This window comes from Schistocerca cancellata, chromosome 3 (genome assembly GCF_023864275.1).
Source record: "Schistocerca cancellata isolate TAMUIC-IGC-003103 chromosome 3, iqSchCanc2.1, whole genome shotgun sequence".
Taxonomy (NCBI): domain Eukaryota; kingdom Metazoa; phylum Arthropoda; class Insecta; order Orthoptera; family Acrididae; genus Schistocerca; species Schistocerca cancellata.
Genome location: NC_064628.1, coordinates 32,187,741 through 32,202,833, shown reverse-complemented (window position 1 = coordinate 32,202,833; position 15,093 = coordinate 32,187,741).

Here is a 15,093-nt window from a genome sequence, read left to right as displayed (position 1 = left end):
TATGTTTAAGTGTGAAGCAGGGTCGTAAGAGGATTATAGGTAGGTGCCAGTTGCCCGGGCGGCTCCCCCCGTTTGAGGTTCGAGTCCTGCCTCTGGCATGGGTGTGTGTGTCATCCTTAGCGTTAATCAATTTAAGTTAGATTAAAAAGTGAGTAAGATTAGGGACCGGTGAGCTCAGCAGTTAGGTCCCATCAGACTTTACCACAAATTTCCAAAATTTAGGTGCCAGTTTCTCCGACAACTCTACAGGACTGCTATGGTGATGCAGGCGTGGTTAGAAAGAACAACAGAAACGACGGTTGGTATGAGTTGTCTTTGTGCCTTGAGAAATTTTTTCGGTGCATATTGTTGTTTAAATAAGGTAAATTACTCCCGAAGCGCTTAATTTTGCATTATTAATCAGATGCTGTGCAAGTTATTAATCAGAGATGCTTGCATAAATCATTGTCAGTTACACTTGAATATTCAGTACTAGCCGGCTTCTGTGGCAGAGCTGCTCTAGGCGCTTCAGTCCAGAACCACGCTGCTGCTATGGTCAGAGGTTCGAATCCTGCCTCGGGCATGGATGTGTGTGATGTCCTTAGGTTGGCTAGTTTTAAGTAGTTCTACGTCTATGGGACTGATGACCTCAGATGTTAAGTCCCATAGTGCTTAGAGCCATTTGAATTCATTACTAGTGCACCGTGTTTGTACGAGGTGCATTCAAGTTCTAAGGCCTCCGATTTTTTTTTCTCCAGACTGGAAAGAGATCGAAACATGCGTATTGTTTTAAAATGAGGCCGCGTTCATTGTCAATACGTCCCAGAGGTGGCAGCACCATACGGAAGATGGAATTTTACCGCCAGCGGCGAGAATGAGAACTGTTTTAAATACTTAAAACGGCGACGTTTTCCTTACTTGAACAGCGTGCAATCATTCGTTTTCTGAATTTACGTGTTGTGAAACCAATTGAAATTCATCGACAGTTGAAGGAGACATGTGGTGACTGAGTTATGGATGTGTCGAAAGTGCGTTCTTGGGTGCGACAGTTTAATAAAGGCAGAACATCGTGTGACAACAAACCGAAACAACTTCCGGCTCGCACAAGCCGGTCTGATGACATGATCGAGAAAGTGGAGAGAATTGTTTTGGGGGATCGCCGAATGACTGTTGAACAGATCGCCTCCAGAGTTGGCATTTCTGTAGGTTCTGTGCACAAAATCCTGCAAGACGACCTGAAAATGCGAAAAGTATCATACAGGTGGGTGCCACGAATGCTGACGGACGACCACACGGCTGCCCGTGTGGCATGTTGCCAAGGAATGTTGACGCGCAACGACAGCATGAATGGGACTTTCTTTTCGTCGGTTGTGACAATGGATGAGATGTGGATGCCATTTTTCAATCCGGAAGGAAAGCGCCAGTCAGCTCAATGGAAGCACACAGATTCACCGCCACCAAAAAAATTTCGGGTAACTGCCAGTGCTGAAAAAATGATGGTGTCCATGTTCTGGGACAGCGAGGGCGTAATCCTTACCCATTGCGTTCCAAAGGGCACTACGGTAACAGGTGCCTCCTACGAAAATGTTCTGAAGAACAAATTCCTTCCTGCACTGCAACAAAAACGTCCGGGAAGGGCTGCGCGTGTGCTGTTTCACCAAGACAACGCACCCGCACATCGAGCTAACGTTACGCAACAGTTTCTTCGTGATAACTACTTGGAAGTGATTCCTCATGCTCCCTACTCACCTGACCTGGCTCCTAGTGACTTTTGGCTTTTTGCAACAATGAAAGACACTCTCCGTGGCCGCACATTCACCAGCCGTGCTGCTATTGCCTCAGCGATTTTCCAGTGGTCAAAACAGACTCCTAAAGAAGCCTTCGCCGCTGCCATGGAATCATGGCGTCAGCGTTGTGAAAAATGTGTACGTCTGCAGGGCGATTACGTCGATAAGTAACGCCAGTTTCATCGATTTCGGGTGAGTAGTTAATTAGAAAAAAAAAATCGGAGGCCTTAGAACTTGAATGCACCTCGTATATTCATCATTAGTCAGATATTTATATGCTTGTATATTCCATAAGGTGGAGCAATTTTCAGCTTAAAAATACCACATGTCAATCAGGACAATTCAGTTGCCAAGTGAGAACAAAAGTCTGTACCTGGATACATGTGTCGTCGACTGACCCCTGTTCCACCTCAGTATTCTTCCACTGAAAATAATGTGATACTGCAGTATGTGCTAAATTTCGACGACACCATCTGCTCAGGGCAGCTTGTTCTGCCATCTTATCGCTGCCACCACCTTATGCTAGAGTGTGTTCCCAGTTTGGTCACCTGGTAACCCTTTGATGAAGCGATTAGATTAGATTAGATTAGATTAATACTAGTTCCATGGATCATGAATACGATATTTCGTAATGATGTGGAACGAGTCAAATTTTCCAGAACATGACATAATTAAGTTAATTTAACAACATACTTAAGTTAATATAACAACTTTTTCATTTTTTGTGTTTTTTTTATTTTAATTTTTTTAATTTTTTTTAAATTTATATCTAAAAATTCCTCTATGGGGTAGAAGGAGTTGTCATTCAGAAATTCTTTTAATCTCTTCTTAAATACTTGTTGGTTATCTGTCAGACTTTTGATACTATTTGGTAAGTGACCAAAGACTTTAGTGCCAGTATAATTCACCCCTTTCTGTGCCAAAGTTAGATTTAATCTTGAATAGTGAAGATCATCCTTTCTCCTAGTATTGTAGTAATGCACACTGCTATTACTTTTGAATTCGGTTTGGTTGTTAATAACAAATTTCATAAGAGAGTATATATACTGAGAAGCTACTGTGAATATTCCTAGATCCTTACATAAATGTCTGCAGGATGATCTTGGGTGGACTCCAGCTATTATTCTGATTACACGCTTTTGTGCAATAAATACTTTATTCCTCAGTGATGAATTACCCCAAAATATGATGCCATATGAAAGCAACGAGTGAAAATAGGCGTAGTAAGCTAATTTACTAAGATGTTTATCACCAAAATTTGCAATGAACCTTATTGCATAAGTAGCTGAACTCAAACGTTTCAGCAGATCATCAATGTGTTTGTTCCAATTTAATCTCTCATCAATGGACACACCTAAAAGTTTGGAATATTCTACCTTAGCTATATGCTTTTGATTAAGGTCTATATTTATTAATGGCGTCATACCACTCACTGTACGGACTGTATGTACTGTGTCTTATCAAAATTCAGTGAGAGTCTGTTTACAAGGAACCACTTAGTAATTTTCTGAAAGACAGTATTGACAATTTCATCAGTTAATTCTTGTTTGTCAGGTGTGATTACTATACTTGTATCATCAGCAAAGAGAACTAACTTTGCCTCTTCATGAATATAGAATGGCAAGTCATTAATATATATTAAGAACAGCAAAGGACCCAAGACTGACCCTTGTGGAACCCCATTCTTGATAGTTCCCCAGTTTGAGGAATGTGCTGATCTTTGCATATTATGAGAACTACTTATTTCAACTTTCTGCACTCTTCCAGTTAGGTACGAATTAAACCATTTGTGGACTGTCCCACTCATGCCACAATACTTAGAGCTTGTCTAGCAGAATTTCATGATTTACACAATCAAAAGCCTTTGAGAGATCACAAAAAATCCCAATGGGTGGTGTTCGGTTATTCATATCATTCAAAATTTGATTGGTGAAAGCGTATATGGCATTTTCTGTTGAAAAACCTTTCTGGAAACCAAACTGACATTTTGTTAGTACTTCATTGTTACAGATATGTGAAGCTACTCTCAAAAATTTTGGATAAAGTAATGTATTCAAGAGTAGCTTACACGCCCGCGGGACAGGTGTCGCGCTGTCACTTTTAGACGGGTGTTACCCGGGGACAGGCAGGCTGTCGTGCCAAAACGGGCAGCGCGCAGCGGAGTGGGGGCCCAGCGCCGACCTTGCCTGCCTGTGGCGCCGGCGGCGCCCGCGGCTCGGCATGCGAGACGGTCTCGCCTGGGGCTGAGGCTGGGGGCTGATCGCCAGCAGCGATGCGGCCGCGCCAGACACCGGCCACTGGGACTGGGCTGGGCTGGGCCCGGCCGCGGCGCACCGCTTCCCGTGACCCGGGGTCGAGGGCGGCGCCGCGACGGCGCCGAAGCCACCTGGCCGTCTGCCGGCTGGACCGGCAACCCGCGCTGCTCCCAGCAGCTCGGCCCGTGCTCCTTTGTGCTCTGTTGGGTGGCGTGCTCACACTCCTTGATCATGGTTGCATCCAACAACAATAGCCACAGCTGTTTAAGGGGCTCCGGAAAGGCTCAAAATCATGAAAAGTTCCATTTTTACTTTTTTGCGTTTTCTGAATCTGCAGACTATTACCTTTTAATAGATATATAATTTACTCAATTCCGAAGACTACAACTATTTTTAATTTTTTTTTGAAGTGTGTTCTACATGGGCGTGACCCACTGTGGCGCTGTGCGATATGTTAATTACCTTGGTGACGGTGATTCTAAAAGTTTCAAACATGTTCAAGGACTGAAGCCCTATGGTGATGATGTTGTAGTGCAGAAATTTGAGTGTATTGGACACGTACAGAAGCGAATGGGAACAAGACTTCGGCGACTGAAAGCTTCGTACAAAAAACAAAAACTCAGTGATGGTAAAGGGTTGGATGGGAAGGGAAGGTTAACTGACAGTGTAATTGACAAAATACAGCACTATTATGCAATGGCTATTAGGCAAAATACACAAAGTGTCGACGAAACGAAGAAGGCTGTTTGGGCTCTTTTTTTTTTCATACTTCTTCAACCGATGAAAATCCCCAACATGGCTTGTGTCCCAAAGAAGAAGACAGTTGGTGTAAATATAACACAGGGTTGATAACTGGTGAAGTGTACACTCATAAGCATAGTCTGCCTCATGCAATAATGGAGGTGATAAAACCTATTTTCAGAGACTTAGCAGCACCTGAACTGTTGAAAAAGTGTATTCACGGAAAAACTCAAAACCCCAATGAAAGTGTAAATAGTGTTATATGGTCGAGAATCCCCAAGACTGTATTTGTTGGAATAGAAACACTTCACTTTGGTGTGTATGATGCTGTTGCGACTTTCAATGATGGCAACATTGTAAGGTGCAAGGTATTTAGAAATATGGGAATGAAGATAGGTTCTAACATGGTACGAGCGATGCTTGCTTTAGACAAGGAACGCCTTCGGGCTGCAGACAGGGCTGTAAAAAGTCTAGAAATACAAGCAAGAGTAAACAGGAGGAGGAACAAGAGGAAGCTGGAGGAGGAGTTTGCAGAGGATGAAGATAATCCATCCTATGGACCTGGAATGCACTAAAAAGTTAATCCAATCTTTGTCGCTCGATTCCCAAAACTTTTATTTTCTCATACTAATTACATGTTTTCTAAGGATCTTCCAAACATATTTGTTTCACACTTTCAGTAAATGTTACACAGTACCTTCTGCATAATTTAACACAGCCTTTTTCCAAAAAACTGTATATTTTTGAATACATAAATAAAAAATTGCAAAAAAATGTTGTGAATTTTCATTACAATTGAAAAAAAAATCATCTTTAATAACTGAACTAAAATTTTGTAAAATCCCTGTGTTAAGTTGTAGCCCATATTCCAATAAATAATCTGTAAAAAGTTCAACTTCCTACCTCAAATACTTTGTGAGGAAAGATGTACTTTATAAGCGTTATTTTAACATTGCAAGTATAGGGCGTTCCGGAGCCCCTTAACTCTATGAACCAAAAACATACAAACAACTTCAGTGTGCTCATTCATAAGATTTTTTGTGGTGGCATACAAACCAGAGACGATCTACCTGTAGTCCCTCTGTTTCCTGTCACAGAACACATCTCCTTAGCCGAGTGGAGAAAAACCTGTTTCAACCATTCCAATATTCATTATCACCAGTATTTGGCCGAATGAATAAACAAAATTGGTAGTTCAAAATTTGTAATAATCATATTGGCCGCCAAATGTCTACTGTGAATTCCACACCTGAATATATACTACTGGCCATTAAAATTGCTACACCAAGAAGAAATGCAGATGATAAACGGGTATTCATTGGACAAATATATTATACTACAACTGACATGTGATTACATTTTCACGCAATTTGGGTGCATAGATCCTGAGAAATCAGTACCCAGAACAGCCACCTCTGGCTTTAATAACGGCCTTGATACGCCTGGGCATTGAGTCAAAAAGAGCATGGATGGCGTGTACAGGTACAGCTGCCCATGCAGCTTCAACACGATACCACAGTTCATCAAGAGAAGTGACTAGCATGTTGTGACGAGCCAGTTGCTCGGCACCACTGACCAGACGTTTTCAATTGGTGAGAGATCTGGTGAATGTGCTGGCCAGGGCAGCAGTCGAACATTTTCTGTATCCAGAAAGGCCCGTACAGGACCTGCAACATGCGGTCGTGCATTATCCTGCTGAAACGTAGGGTTTCGCAGGGATCGAATGAAGGGTAGTGCCACGGGTCATAACAAATCTAAAATGTAGCATCCACTGTTCAAAGTGCCGTCAATGCGAATAAGAAGTGACCGAGACATGTAACCAATGGCACCCCATACCATCACGACGGGTGATACGCCAGTATGGCGATGACAAATACACGCTTCCAATGTGCGTTCACCGCAATGTCGCCAAACACGGTTCTCACCATCATGATGCTGTAAACAGAACGTGGATACATCCGAAAAAATGACGTTTTGCCATTCGTGCACCCAGGTTCGTCGTTGAGTACACCATCACAGGCGCTCCTGTCTGTGATGCAGCATCAAGGGTAACCGCAGCCATGGTCTCCGAGCTGATACGCCATGCTGCTGCAAACGTCGTCGAACTGTTCGTGCAGATGGTTGTCGTTTTGCAAACGTCCCCATCTGTTGACTCAGGGACCGAGACGTGGCTGCACGATCCGTTTCAGCCATGCGGATAAGATGCCTGTCATCTCGACTGCTGGTGATACGTATTACCCTCCTAAACCCACTGGTTCCATATTCTGCTAACAGTCATTGGATGTCGACCAACACGAGCAGCAATGTAGTGATACGATAAACCGCAATTGCAATAGGCTACAATCCGACCTTTATCAAAGTCGGAAACGTGACGGTACGCATTTCTCCTCCTTACACGAGGCATCACAACAACGTTTCACCAGGCAACGCCAGTCAATTGCTGTTTGTGTATGAGAAATCGGTTGGAAACTTTCCTCATGTCAGCACGTTGTAGTTGTCGCCACTGGCGCCAACCTTGTGTGAATGCTCTGAAAAGCTAATCATTTGCATATCACAGCATCTTCTTCCTGTCGGTTAAATTTCGCGTCTGTAGTCCGTGCCCGCATCTCGTGGTCGTGCGGTAGCGTTCTCGCTTCCCACGCCCGGGTTCCCGGGTTCGATTCCCGGCGGGGTCAGGGATTTTCTCTGCCTCGTGATGGCTGGGAGTTGTATGCTGTCCTTAGGTTAGTTAGGTTTAAGTAGTTCTAAGTTCTAGGGGACTGATGACCTAAGATGTTAAGTCCCATAGTGCTCAGAGCCATTTGAACCATTTGAATCTGTAGCCCGTCATATTCGTGGTGTAGCAATTTTAATGGACAGTAGTGTAGTTTTTCCTCGGGAGAGAGAGAGAGAGAGGGCACCTCATATCACTGATGTGGATGTGACACAGTGCTGCTGTGTGCTGCCCCTACATACCACACTCACCTTTCCTTTTCTTCTGTTCTTCTGTACCCTCCCATAATACAAAGACCACAGCACAGTGTCAACCACAGTTCCACACGAAACGGATTCATACTTGAATCTACATTAGAGATCATAAATAGGTAATGTATGTGAAATCGTATGGGACTTAACTGCTAAGGTCATCCGTCTCTAAGCTTACACACTACTTAACCTAAATTATTCTACGGACAAACACACACACCCATGCCTGAGGGAGGACCCGAACCTCCACTGGGACCATCCGCACAGTCCATGACTGTAGCACCCTAGACCGCTTGGCTAATCCCACGTGGCTCATAAATAGCCAGCTTGTTTTAAACTCACCACAACCTCTTTTGACACATGACATCAACTCTGAACTCCCCATATCTGTACACTCTGGGACTCAACTTAGCCGGCCGGTGTGGCCGTGCGGTTAAAAGCGCTTCAGTCTGGAACCGCGTGACCGCTGCGGTCGCAGGTTCGAATCCTGCCTCGGGCATGGATGTGTGTGATGTCCTTAGGTTAGTTAGGTTTAATTAGTTCTAAGTTCTAGGCGACTGATGACCTCAGATGTTAAGTCGCATAGTGCTCAGAGCCATTTGAACCATTTGACTCAACTTGCTAGTTTCTGCTGCTGAAAACTCGTCACTTGAGTCTGTGGTCGGGTGCAAGTGGACAATTGCTGCATACAGAGGAGACTGAGTATATGAGTACGCAAGTATAACCAAGGACTTGCAACATGGCCACTACATACACGACTGTTGGGCATGACAACTATTATACAGTACAATGACTGATCTGTTAGCAGTGAACATAAGATATAAAGCTGAGTGTGTATGTCTGTTATCTCCTCCCAAACTCCAGGATCGATTTCAACCAAATTTGGCGTAGAAACAGTAGGACTCACGAGCATCAGCATTATGTGGTTCTTAATATGCTAGCTCCAATAGGAGTGGAGATATGGCAAACAAGTGTTTTTCTTTTATGCCTTGTCATATATGCTGCACCATACGACAGTTCTGTAATGTGGTAGCAGTATTGGCCTGCCTAATTGGCCTGCTTTGCAGGACAGGCCATATGTCAGGGGTAAGAAACGGTTTTCCAGCACCTGACCCCTGACATGTTGGCTGCCTGGCATGATTGGTGTCTTGTGCTGCTTCATCAACCTGTTTTGCAGAGCAGCGTACATGTGTGGATTGGCACAGAGAAACTGGAGGGGCTAGAGGAAGAGGGGGCTGTGGAAGGAGATAGTCAGAGAGAGGGGAGAGGAAGAGATGACCAGAGAGCGGGGAGAGGGAAGGTAAGGACACAGGGAGCTTCAGACCATGAGACTGTGCGCGCCGCTAACGTGGAATAAATCCAAATCGTCACAAAGACTAACACAGTGACAGGCATTAGTCATTAACGTGATCTGTAAGTCGTGGCAGGAAGTTGTGATCTTTCTCGACACTAAACGTATATTAACAGCTGCTTCTACACCTGTAGTCCATGAGTCAACTAATGGTGCTAGGTGAAGCATACCTTTAGTACCACTAGCGTTTACCCCATCCCTGTTCCATTCGGGGATAGCACATGGGGAAGAAATATTGTTGTATTACCTTCGGTTTGTCTGACTACCTCATCGCGGATGTGTGGGAGTAAATTATGTCTTGCCTGACTCTTCTTGGAATTTTTGCCCAGGATCTCAGCAGTAGACCTATCCTGTCTGAAATGATCAGCATCTCTCTTGTAGCGTCTCACACTGGAATTTGCTACACATATCCATAAAGCTCAGACTTCAAGAACAACATAATAATTCCAATCCCAAAGTAAGCAGGTGTTGACAGATGTGAAAATTACCGAACGAACAGTTTAATAAGTCACGGCTGCAAAATACTAACACGAATTGTTTACAGACGAATGGAAAAACTGGTAGAAGTCGACCTTGGGGAAGATCAGTTTGGATTCCGTAGAAATGTTGGAACACGTGAGGCAATACTGACCCTACGACGGATCTTAGAAGATAGAGTAAGGAGAGGTAAACCTACGTTTCTAGCATTTGTAGACTTAGAGAAAGCTTTTGACAGTGTTGACTGGAATACTCTCTTTCAAATTCTGAAGGTGGCAGGGGTCAAATACAGGGAGTGAAAGGCTATTAACAATTTGTACAGAAACCAGACGGCAGTTATAAGAGTCGAGGAACATGAAAGGGAAGCAGTGGTTGGGAAGGGAGTGAGACAGGGTTGTAGCCTATCTCCAATGTTATTCAATCTGTATATTAAGCAAGCAGTAAAGGAAACAAAAGAAAAATTCGGAGTAGAAATTAAAATCCACGGAGAAGAAATAAAAACTTTGAGATTCGCCGATGTCATCGTAATTCTGTCAGAAACAGCAAAGGACCTGAAAGAGAAGTTGAACGGAATGGACAGTGTCTTGAAGGGAGGATATAAGATGAACATCAACAAAAGCAAAACGAGGATAATGGAATGTAGTCGAATTAAGTCGGGCGATGCTGAGCGAATTAGATTAGGAAATGACACACAGTAGTTGAGTTTTGCTATTTGGAGGGCAAAATAACTGATGGTGGTCGAAGTAGAATTATTTCAAAAATGCTGTGCTCTATTCCTCTCCCAGCGCTGCCAATCTGAATAAGTGTTCCGTCACTAATAACCTCGATCTTACGCTCTAGCGTTAATTCTTTGCACCCATAATACGTTTCCTGTGGCAACGCGTCTGTTTTGCGTAGCCAATGAGAGGATAATTTTAGAAAGTTAATGAGAGGCGAAGAAAGCAGAAATTGAAAGTAACCGATATGTTTCGCATGGTATTCGTGGTTTCTTTAAATTTTCGCTGTCATAGCTTCGACATCTAGTTACTTCTTTGTTATAAAAGTTTGGCTGAAAGATTAGTTTGTGATTTAGCTTAGGTTGAAAGGCGATAGTTTGTGAGATTGCAAAGCCGATGATAATAGTATTATGACAAGATGGGAATCGAGTTCCGCTTTTCCAAAATTATTGTTCAGTTGTTTTCATACAATACGTACATGTCGTAGTAAATGGTAGGATTACTGGTAGCATCGGTAGGGAAAGAAATGTACATGAGTGTGTGAGAGAGAGACTGGGCGCCGACGAATTCTCTTTTCTGTTTCTTTGTATGTTTTGTACTTACTTAAAACCGGACATCTTCAGTGTTGGTCCACTGTGTATTCTATATCCTTACAAAATATAAGCTGCATTTTATAAGTAACTTCCGCGCTTTTATATAAGCAAAGCAATTACATTTGATGCAAGTAAGTTTACGTGCGCAAACATAAAAAGATCTGTATTATTTTTTTTTTTTAGTTCGATAGATTTTCTTCATCATGACCATAGGCAAGCGTCTCCTCTTATTGTTGATAAGTGCGAAATTTGTTTATGAATAACAGAAACATGTTTCATGAAAGCTCGATGAGGTAGTGAAGCTATGTTTGGTACGTCTTTGTTTTGGTTTCTTTTTTTAATTGTACCTTAATTTTGAGAAAATTTCCTTTACTGGTGCTAAATGATAAATCTCTATTGTTTTCTTTATTTTTACTAAAATGTACCTCTGTTTCACGTTACAAATGAACGATTTTCGAATAAAACTTCAATTAAGTATTGACAATTTCAGTTTTGCTATAAATACTGTTTATTTTTAAGTGACGGAGAGGACAACGCAGACGAAAATATTCCATAGGTTACAAGGCTCTTTATATACAGGGTGAGTCACCTAACATTACCGCTGGATATATTTCGTAAACCACATCAAATACTGACGAATCGATTCCACAGACCGAACGTGAGGAGAGGGGCTAGTGTAATTGGTTAATACAAACCATAAAAAAATGCACGGAAGTATGTTTTTTAACACAAATCTACGTTTTTTTAAATGTAACCCCGTTAGTATTGTTAGCACATCTGAACATAGAAACAAATACGTAATCAGTGCCGTTTGTTGCATTGTAAAATGTTAATTACATCCGGAGATATTGTAACCTAAAGTTGACGCTTGAGTACCACTCCTCCGCTGTTCGATCGTGTGTATCGGAGAGCACCGAATTACGTAGGGATCCAAAGGGAACGATGATGGACCTTAGGTACAGAAGAGACGTCCACATGCTAACACCTTTTTATTGGTCTTTTTCACTGACGCACATGTACATTACCATGAGGGGTGAGGTACACGTACACACGCTCTATTCCACTCCGTAATTGAAAACGGAAACCACGTGTGTACGTGTACCTCACCCCTCATGCTAATGTACAAGTGCGTCAGTGAAAAAGACCAATAAAAAGGTGTTAGCATGTGGACGTAATGTGCTGTTCCAGTCTCTTCTGTACCTAAGGTCCATCACCGTTCCCTTTGGATCCCTACGTAATTCGGTGCTCTCCGATACACACGATCGAACAGCGGAGGAGTGGCACTCAAGCGTCAATTTTAGGTTACAATATCTCCGGATGTAATTAACATTTTACAATGCAACAAACGGCACTGATTACGTATTTGTTTATATGTTCAGATGTGCTAACAATACTAACGGGGTTCCATTTAAAAAAACGTAGGTTTGTGTTAAAAACATACTTCCGTGCATTTTTTTATGGTTTGTATTAACCAGTTAAACCAGCCCCTCTCCTCACGTTCGGTCTATGGAATCGATTCGTCAGTATTTGATGTGGTTTACGAAATATATCCAGCGGTAACGTTAGGTGACTCACCCTGTATATCCTCATTCAGGTTCTAAGTGCTATACCATTTTCGGTTTCTAGCGCAACTTAGAAAGACAGGGACCGCATACGCAAAAAAGCGATCGAAACGAGGTACCACCCAATAGGTATGCAACACACGTAATGTACAGGTAAGGCGGTTATGACCTTAAGTGAATAAAGCTACTAGGAAAGCTACCATAGCCTACGCATACTTGTGGTAGTCTGCAGAACTCTACAGTAGTTTTACAACTCTGCTCGGGAACATTTGCTGCAAAGTTCAAGCAGTTGGACATTCCCGTCTCTAAAGTGTCAAAAACCGCGCCAAAACAGCAGGATCAGTGCCAGCCTGAATTTCGTGACGCGTTGCGCGTAATGGTGCCGTGCACACTGACATGGTTGTCCCCCAGGTGGCGCCGTTGCGTTGCTGTTGCGCCGCCCTCGATCGTTGCAGACCGTTCCTGCCACGCAGCTATACCGCTGCAAGGTGACTCTACCAATTATGCACATGCGGGAACTAAATTTTTTTCAGACGATTTTGAGGAAACTGTTCAATTAAAAAATCTAATAATTTCGCTTCTTACAAGGGAACCTCCCCATCGCACCCCCCTCAGATTTAGTTATAAGTTGGCACAGTGGATAGGCCTTGAAAAACTGAACACAGCTCAATCGAGAAAACAGGAAGAAGTTGTGTGAAACTATGAAAAAAAAGCAAAATATACAAACTGAGTAGTCCATGTGCAGCATAGGCAACATCAAGAAGAATGAGAACTTCAGAGCGCCGTGGTCCCGTGGTCCCGCAGAGATTATGCTATTCTCATGTCAGCAGGATGTAAAGACTCTTCTATGCATTATAGGCTGGATGTGAAGCCGTTTTGAATAGCATAATCTCTGCGTCAGAAGCTTGCTTCTACTTGACCATTTAATAGACTCGCATTCTTTCCACCGTGACTAATTTTGTAAGCTAAGCACATCATCCGTTACAGCACACTCCTGGGGCTGGGTAATGTGGCCACAATGGTCTGGTGGAACGAGCTATCACAGGTGCAATGCGTGGGTTCAGGCATTTACTTTTAAGAGGCACAAACAGATTTATTTTACCTCTGGTAACCTCAAGAGAAAGACGTTATAATCCAGAATCCGCATTAAACATCACGTTCCTTCATTACCAACTGGGCAGAACCGGTTTACGTTGGGAAATGACACAGCGGAAGTCATGGTAAAAAGAAATACAGTCGCCAGTAAGCTTACTTACATTAGAAAATTTTATTTTATTTGATGAACCGATAGCCATTTAAAGGGACAGGGCTCTTATTTTACTTGTACTTGATTGAACTAGAGACGTTTAAAAATTTGGTGCTGGACTGTGATTCGAATTCGTATCTCCTCTTTCGAGGATCTGAATCTCTCGGAACAGTATAGTTCAGTCATTTCGTTCCTTTTCCCAAGACTGCAATCTTCTCTAGGTCTCCTCCAAAGGTAAGTATGTGGGTCTGAAACCTGATCCAGTACAAAAATATTCGTTATTTCATTTCTAGCTTTATCAAGTGCACACCCACCTGCTAGTGAAAATTAACACGCAATTTCAATGTCTGTTCATGTGTTGCCAACAATCGCAACAGGTGTCGTTATTTCTGGTCAAACACGCACACATCTTACTGTTCGTGAGTGAGCAACTGATACTTAAGCTATATTCGTGGATGCACGGTAGGTGTGCAGTTCGATTGTCACTTAGGCACAAAAGTTTGTATTCTTATTTTAGATTCAGACACCTAGCGGCTCGTAAGAAAAACCGATACGTAACATTTGATTTTTCTTAGTTAACAATCGGATTACGTGTTGGGTTCGTATCTCCGTCACAGAACTTCACATCATGCACTTCATCTTTAAATGCATGCACACTTTGTTACTTCAGAATGGAGGTATATCAGACATCTTTCGTGCTTAGATGATGATGATGAGCGTTTGGCGTCATTGGCCGGGAGGCCCCTCGCGGGGCAGGTCCGGCCGCCTTGGCGCAGGTCTTATTACATTCGGCGCCACATTGGGCGACCTGCACGCCGGATGGGGATGAAATGATGATGAACACAACACAACAACCAGTCCCTGAGCGGAGAAAATCTCCGACCCAGCCGGGAATCGAACCCGGGCCCGGAGGACGGCAATCCGTCACGCTGACCACTCAGCTACTGGGGCGGACTTCGTGCTTAGATAACAGGGATGAAAGGATCTTGATAGGAGTCACGGTTTATTACAAAAATTGTCGTCTTTTATTTTCAAGTTTAGATTTGGTTACTGGTATTGGCAAAACTTTCGGTAATTCATGACTCTTAATGGCTAATCTTCAATATGATGTGATTAGATTAGATTAGATTAGATTACATTAGATTAACTCTTGTTCCATAGATCATGAATACGACATTTCGTAATGATGTGGAACGTGTCATTTTAATGAAAGATTTCTTTAAATACCATGATTCAATTTCTTTACAACAATTTTTTACACTCTCTCTCATTGCTTTTTATTTCTCTCTCTCTCTCTCTCACACACACAACACACACACACACACACACATTCTTTTTTATTTTTATTTGTATGTTGTGCTCGACTATCGGCGAGGCACGAAAACGCCTGTAATGACTTTCTTAGTTTTGAGTGCACTTACG